The following is an 8,387-nucleotide window of genomic DNA, read 5'->3' on the forward strand; positions in this document are numbered from 1 at the left end:
ATTATCTTGAATGACAAATGAGACGATAAACAAGCCCAAAGGGGGAATCATATGTATATTTCTGAGAGTAATTAGACTTTTAAGAAAGACATCATAAGCGCGCGTATCCAATTAATAACTGGCGACATGTGTGTATTTGATAATTAAAAATAAAAAAAATAAAAAAATATTTAATTCCATGTGTCATTTATATAAGCATTATTCAAGATGAACAATGAATCCAAATACATAAAATGCATTAAAATTTAATTTTCAGAAATTCTTATATTATTTTTCCATCGCACCTCATGCGTTATAGGTTTTAAAAATCAGCCCTTATGGAATATATAGTTAGATCTAAAAAAAAATACTAAATAATCATTTTTGACGTTATTCATAAATTGTACATATACTTGAAATAAAAGAGAATAAAATAAGTAGGTACTCGTATTTTTTATTATAAATTAACGATAAAAATTAATGTAAATATTATAAAAAAAGGAAGATTGTCCATAATCTACATAAAGATATTAAAGTCCGTTTTACAAAGTAATTGTAGATTTACGTCAATCCATATATCCTTTTTTTTTAAATATATCGTATTGTAAACTCAACGCAATTACGTTTCGGGCTAATTCCGTTAAATGGGGCAGTGAATAAATACCTGCGTTGACGTTGGTGGTTTTCATATACATATTTTTACAAAGTAATCATCTTGCGTCTGCGGTGCGTATGCTTACATTAAACGGACGTGTACACCGGTTCTTAATTCCCATAAACATATCCTCAGGAAGCCAGATATGCAAATTTAAAAAAAATATTAAATTACTGGATTAAATATCCAGTGGTATAAATCCCACTTGGTTGGACAAACTTGACCTGGTCACAATCCGCCAAACCCCACGCAGAGGATAAAGAAATATAACATATAATATCCACGTACATATATAATATCAGCAAATGAACCTGTTTAGGTGAAACTGCATGGAGTATTTACTGTATAGGATTTTCAGCAGGTAGCTACTATAACGGGAAAATACAGTGAGAGAAATAGATATTTAAGGTATATACTGCAAGACTGAGGTATTTGTGTATTGAAGTGTAATATGAAAATATTGGAATGCAAATGAGATCGTACTGAGATATCCCTTATTGGAATATTACTTTAGAAACTAGTTGAATGACGAAGTTGAGATTCGTTAATTTATTTGTGAATTAACGATTAAACTACGCCAAATATCTACTTTTGTTTTACTTAAAAAGTGTCATAACACCGCTACGAATTTGAAGTCTTATTAATTAATGCCGTAGTGTAATGGTCAGCATGCTCGGCTACCGTTCTGGAGGTCCCGGGTTCGATTTCCAGGGGGGGTCAAATAAATATAAGTGATTTTTCACTGTAATATTTATTCAATATTACCCTGGACTGGTACCTGAAGTGGAGGGCTGATCACCTTTCCTTCATGTGTAAACGATCGAGATAACACTGCGTTTATATAAAGCAGTGCCCTATGCACCATTGGGGTGCGGATAAGGGTTTTATTATTTATTATTATTATTATTAATTAATGACGTAATATATATGTATATATATATATATATATATATATATATATATATATATATATATATATATATATATATATATATATATATATATATATTCGTCCGCTTCCATGGTGTAATGGTCAACACGCTCGGCTACCGTATTGGAGGTCCCGAGTTCGATTCCCAGAGGGGGAGGGGGTCAAAGAATTAAAAGATTTTTTTCCACTCTAATATTTATTCAATATTACCCTGGCCTAGTACCTGAAGCGGAGGGCTGATCATCTTTCCTTCATGTGTAAACGATCAAGATTACAATGCTTTTATATGATGTAGTGCCCTATGCACCGTCGGGTGTGGATGAGGGTTTGAATGAATAAATGAATGAATATATGTAAAAAGTGTTTCATAACAACAATGAAATGTATGGATTGGTTACCCCGTCAACTTGTGATGTAGCATGATTAAATGGGAAACATAATATTGTAGTTTGTACTGTACCTAATATTTGTATTATTTCAGAGAAGTTTCGTCATATGATTTTTTAAAAATAATTTTAGTTTAATTACTTTTTTACAAAAGAAATTACTTTTTTAGCTTAATTTTAGGTTCACTGAACATTCTTAATTATTTTAAAATAAATTAAAATGAAAAACGCATAGAAAATCATTTGACCTGCTTCAAATCAATATTATAAAAAATAAATTCATTTCAGTTAAGAGGTTTTCGTCTTAACCATACGTTAAGCTTGGAGTAAGATTATCGTATGATAAATATTTTATTTCCTTTTTTACAACGTACAAAGCAACAATTCTATAAAATCACTATAAATCTTTTTGTAACTTAAGCTGCATCAAAAATAATGAAAAATAAACCTTATTAGAAACAATAGAAAACAGAAGATTGAGATGATGGGACATTTCCTGTATCACAACGACCATAATACGACGTAAGGGAAAACAGAAGAAAAGAGATGGGAAGGAAGATCAAAAAGGAGCTTTGTTGATTAGCTTAACAGAAGGGAGGCGTCTTTTTACATAAAGATCTGAAAAACTTAGCGGTGGAAACTATTGCTTCGACAACAGCCTAGTTTATACAAATTGTTTTATTATTATTACATTCTACTCTTATTTATAACGATTTATATTTACACCCTTTATTAAAATAATAATTTGACAATAATTGTACCTCATTAATTTCTCTTAATTCTTTATACTTCCTTGCATTTCATCATATATTTTCAAGCCTCTGTTCTGATTTACATGGTTTTTCTAAAATGCATATTTCATTTTATTCCTATTCATAGTTATATAATAGTGTATAACTTTATTAAATACCACAAAGTAGAAAAATGTTACATGAACGTTGAAAAAATTGTGCACAAATGTGAGAACAAGTATTTCTAATTTATTTCAATTCAGTTTTAGCTATTTTCATTTCTAATTTTACCATTATTTTTGTATTTATTTTTTAAAATATTTTTCTCACTTTTCTATTGCTCATGCTGTGAACATAAAATTGAATATTTGAAAACAAATTATGCTCGAAGAATCTTGTCAAATACGATAATTAGAGGGAATTCCAAAATACAAAAAAAAACACTTTTTTGTACATTTAGCCATAAATATTGCAAAAGAAATTTGCATACAAATTAGCTGCGAAAATAAGATGTTAAAATGATATGTATTATGTCATAAAGCATTGTCATAAAATAAATTAATGGGTTTTGTGACTATTTATTATAATTGAGGTGTTTATTATTTAATGGATTTTTTCCATTGGGACAGCTATGCACATTGTAGAGCAGACGCTGGATGGTCATCTGTATTCAAAATTTGGGCACCACATTATGTCAATGGATATCGTTTCCACTAGTGGTAACTATTATTTAAAAATTGTAAAATAGTGGTAAAAATATATGACGATTGTTACAATATAATTTTTACAGCTCTGCTACCAGCATTGACTGACATAATATATATTTAGTTATAATATTTTTTTAAAACATAAGTGTATTTTATATTCACAACATAGGCTGATTAGATAAAGTGACATCCACAATACTTAAATTTTTGGTATTCCCACATATATCATTAATCTCATGACACTACATATGACTTCACAAGAGCCATCTATATTGGATTGAGAAAGCTTTTGATTTTAAGAGACCTTTTTGGTTGCATGCATAAAAATAAAAAAAAATTATCTAAGTAATTTAAAACATCAAACTTCAAATGATAATGATGATAAAATAAAAAGATTTTATTCCGTGTTGAATTATAAAACAAAGTAGTAAAAAACATCAATAAAGGGTACTTCGAGTTAGGAATACTGGAAAAACCTACTTAAAAAAGAAAAATTAAAATCGATAACTATTATTAATAAAAATAAAAATAATGATGAATAATGATATCAACGAAGAAGCTAATATGACTTTTGTACTGTATTTTTAGTGTATTACTCCTTTTTTATGTGAACTAACCATAGTTTTCCATAAATCATGATTAATTTATATCTTCTTTAACATAAAAAATCGAAGTTTCCGCGATATGGAAAAATTGCTATCTCCATATATTTATTAATTTTATTTTTAGGTACCATTCGATCGCTTTCTGATCTGGCAACATCGATAAATTGATGTCTTTGATTGCTAGGAGCAATGTCCATTTTTAGATAGCTGTACGCCGATTTTTCATACGCACCACCATCCAGCGTCAGCTCGTCAGTTTTTATGGCTATAAAATACTAGTCCGATGAATCACTAAAAACTTCATTTAAATTTATATAAACGTTTCCGTGAGCCAATAACGGAGCACTACGCCTACTGACAGATGCATGATTTAGGATTATTTATGTTTGTTTTGACGGCGTACCTGTTTTATTATGCCGCTAACATTCCTAAATAACAATAAAGAAATTGCTGTGATGATAATTAGAAGCTAATAAGTGCATAAATAATAAAAAAATTACTATGCTAATTATTAGCACCTGAAACGGAGAGCTGATCACCTTTCCTTGATGTGCTAAAGACGCAGTGTTAGCGTTTATATGATGCAGTGCCCTATGCGCCATCGGGGTGCAGATAAGGGTTAGAATATGAATTATTAGCAACAAATAGTTCTTCTTCAAACCGTTATCCGCATCCCAATGGTGCATAGGGCACTGCATCATATAACACATAAAGGAAAGGTGATCAGCCCTCCGCTTCAGGTACCAATCCAGGGTAATATTGAATAAATATTAGAATGAAAAAATCACTTATATTTATTTGACTCTCCCCTGGGCAGCGAAATTGTTTTCTAAGTTCTTCTCGTTCAAAGTCGAACAAATCTAAACTAAATGGATTTTTTCATTAATATTTCCATGTATTTTTTCAATAAAAACACGCGAAAAGTGCTGAAATTCTAGAGTCATCCATGAGGGTCTCATGGATGACTCAAACTTTCTTTCATAGTTTTATTGGTTGTGGGTTAGAAAAAAGTTCTCCGAAAAATAATATGTTGATATTTTGGGTTCAGTGTTTTCAGCAAATTAAAAATTTACTATTGATGAAGTAGCATTCATCAAAAAGTCAAATTTTGCAAATTGTGGATTGGATGGTTTCTGCATAAGGTCCAATAAGTTCACTTATTAGTTATTAAATATTATGGCAGATTAACGAGCAAAAACACAGCTATAACGTGCTTTGCGTGTAATGTTGGCAAACATGGGACTCGTTCATATCAGCAGTGTACTAGAACCATATTGTACTAATACGGATATGCAACCTCAAGAGTCTTAGCCATTGTTTCTATTCTGCTTTTCTCCTCCGCGTACTTCATCCTAGTCCCCTCATAAACATACACATCCATATTCATCAAATATTTTCCACTCCTATATGCAAAAATGTGAGGCACGCTGATCACACTGCTTTTATATGATCAACGGCCGATCTACGATTGTCTACGAAAAATATGAAAAATGACGGTGGAAAGTATGCACTTTGTATGTTGAAAACATACAGATTTGTTAAAACATACATATTGTTTTTAACATACAGAGTCACGCGACTCTGTATGTTAAAAACAAGTATTCTATTTTGAATATTGAAAGCATTAACTTCGTGGATCATAGTGATATATTATTTTGAGAAATAATAATACTTTGTTTTTTTATCTACTCACATTTTTATTAACAACCAACTAGTTTCGGTAACAACCTGTTGCCCTATTCAGTCATAAAATAAACCCTGAAGAGGGCAACAGGTTGTTTCCGAAACTAGTTGGTTGTTAATAAAAATGAGAGTGGATCAAAAAACAAAGTCTTTTTATTTCTCAAAATAATATAAGCTAAATTCAGTTATTTTTTGTATAAAAATGACATCATCGGGATATTCCATATTTTTTTTTTAATTTGACTCTATTAAATACTGGTATAATATGACTAACACAAAATGCATTTCGCAAATTGTAGGGTGTAGGTATATCAACAGACATAATACATTAAATAATGATAGGTACACGGTATAGTATCCGAAGTACCAAATAACCAGCGCTGCCAAGAATCTCCTCACATTTGCATAATATTCGCATAAAAACTCTAGAAATACAGGCATCGCATCTCTGTACCGTTACCTACGGAGATCTTCTAGGATATTTTTGTAATTTATGGCGAAGTTTTATAGGAACACGATAAGGAGAGAGGACAAGCTCTACGGGTCGTCACTGAAATGGAATTTGAAAGATAGCGTTGGTAAGAGTCGAGAAATAATATAAAGAGGTATTTATTATTCATATTTTTAATTATGTGTTATCATACAGAGTAATCATACAGAATACATATATATATGATTTGAAACTAGACGTCATATGATTTGTAACTCTAATAATTGAAGTTTAGGGTGTACATTGTACATAGCGATAGGACTAGTTGGCCTAGATCAGGGATGGCGAACGAAAGAAATAATCTAATCCGCTTGTAATTTAAAAAAATATCATTTTTATTTAGAGCTTTGATTTAATAAAAAAAATCAAAGTGATCAAAGCTTTTAATTACGTTTGAATCGAAAAATGCGTGCGAGCAGTTATTTTCATCAATGAATTTTACTAACCCTCGGTCTACCTCAAACAAAAAATTTAAATAACTACCGTTCTGGGTCCAATGGATCCTTGTGTAAAGTATGGTACTTTCTTTAGCTGTTACCTTCGTGTACGTTATAAACATATGTATATATATATATATATATATATATATATATATATATATATATATATATATATATATATATATATATATATATATATATATATATATATATATATATATATATATATATATATATATATATATATATATATATATATATATATATATATATATATATATTTATATATATATGTATATTATATACATATATATATATATATATATATATATATATATATATATATATATATATATATATATATATATATATATATATATATATATATATATACATATATATATATATGTATATTTATATTTTTTTTAAAGTTACTTTTTAATAAATCAACCTTTGTGACCCGCTACATTTTTTTTTTAAAAAAATTGAACCACTCGCGAAAAAGGTTCGCCATCCCTGGCTTAAATCCTAGATCTAACAAAATCACTGAACTATCATAATTCTGTCTAAAACTCTATCTAAGTAGGTACTAAAAAAGTAAGTAACCTTTTGAATTTTATCTAACATGGACGTTGCGTTACCGCTGGGCGTCGTCAGATGATCGTAATTGATGAAAGATTTATGACATTAACTTGTTTTTTGTTCTCGTTTTGTAAATCTACACGTAATTTAAAACTCTTAGCATAGGAGTTAAAGATGGTTAGCAGAAACGGTACACAGTAATTATATAGTATTAGTAATTTGGCATACAGAGTTGAATAATTTCTTGTTTTCAAAAACATTTGTCAAAATAACTGTAAATGAATATATAGCCTTAGATAAAATCAATGGCGTTTTTTATTGTGATGTTTTAATAGTGCAGGGTTACGTTTCAGAATCGTGATAAGGAAAAATCAAATATACATTTACAGTCTACGACATATATTTTTGGGACAATAATGTCACATTTTTGGATGACTAAAACAAACGTTCGTAAAATGGTGATTGAAGGCCCAAATAAAAATAACTGACGCATGAAAGCGAAGAAACTTGAAAGATAGTAGAGATAAAATATTAACGGTTTTAATTCACAAATCTTGTTAAATGTATTTGATCTAGCAACAAAAAGTAAAAAATAAGATATTGGGTCGGTCATTACCCTCTGTATTCTACCATCATCAAGCCTAAATAATCATATTCCCGCGTGTACTAAGTGAGAAATATAAATGAAAAAGAGTCATATTATGAATGATTGAGGAATTATAATATTGAAATTGATAATACTGTAAATTTATGAAATGACGTAAGACATAGGGAGAAGTGGGAGTAAGTAAGTAAGGGAGAATGAGAAAGAGGATCCAAGGATATGACGATATAATGGATATTTAGGGTTCCAAGAATAGTTATTAATGTCTCAGGCTTTTCTTGAAGGTTATTAGAGAATTTCTTTTTCATGGGCAGTAATTCATTCCATAGTCTGTTAACTTGGACAGTGCAGGGAATGAATAGTGAAGAATAATGTGTTATATCGAGTAATGGAAAGTGCTCTCTCCAGAGAAGTGGATAGACAATGCATGGTTGGAGAAGTACATGAATTTATCTCAACAAGATATTTTGAAGGTTAACATATCATATATACATAATGCCTACACGCATAAAAAGTACAGAATAGGTGCAGTGGTATTTCAGTATTCATCTGTTATGGAATAAGTTCAGTTTGATATATGTCCTTTTCGATAAT

The sequence above is a fragment of the Brachycentrus maculatus genome, unplaced genomic scaffold, assembly GCF_059751285.1.
Source record: "Brachycentrus maculatus isolate JH-2025_06_01 unplaced genomic scaffold, ASM5975128v1 h1tg000299l, whole genome shotgun sequence".
Classification (NCBI taxonomy): domain Eukaryota; kingdom Metazoa; phylum Arthropoda; class Insecta; order Trichoptera; family Brachycentridae; genus Brachycentrus; species Brachycentrus maculatus.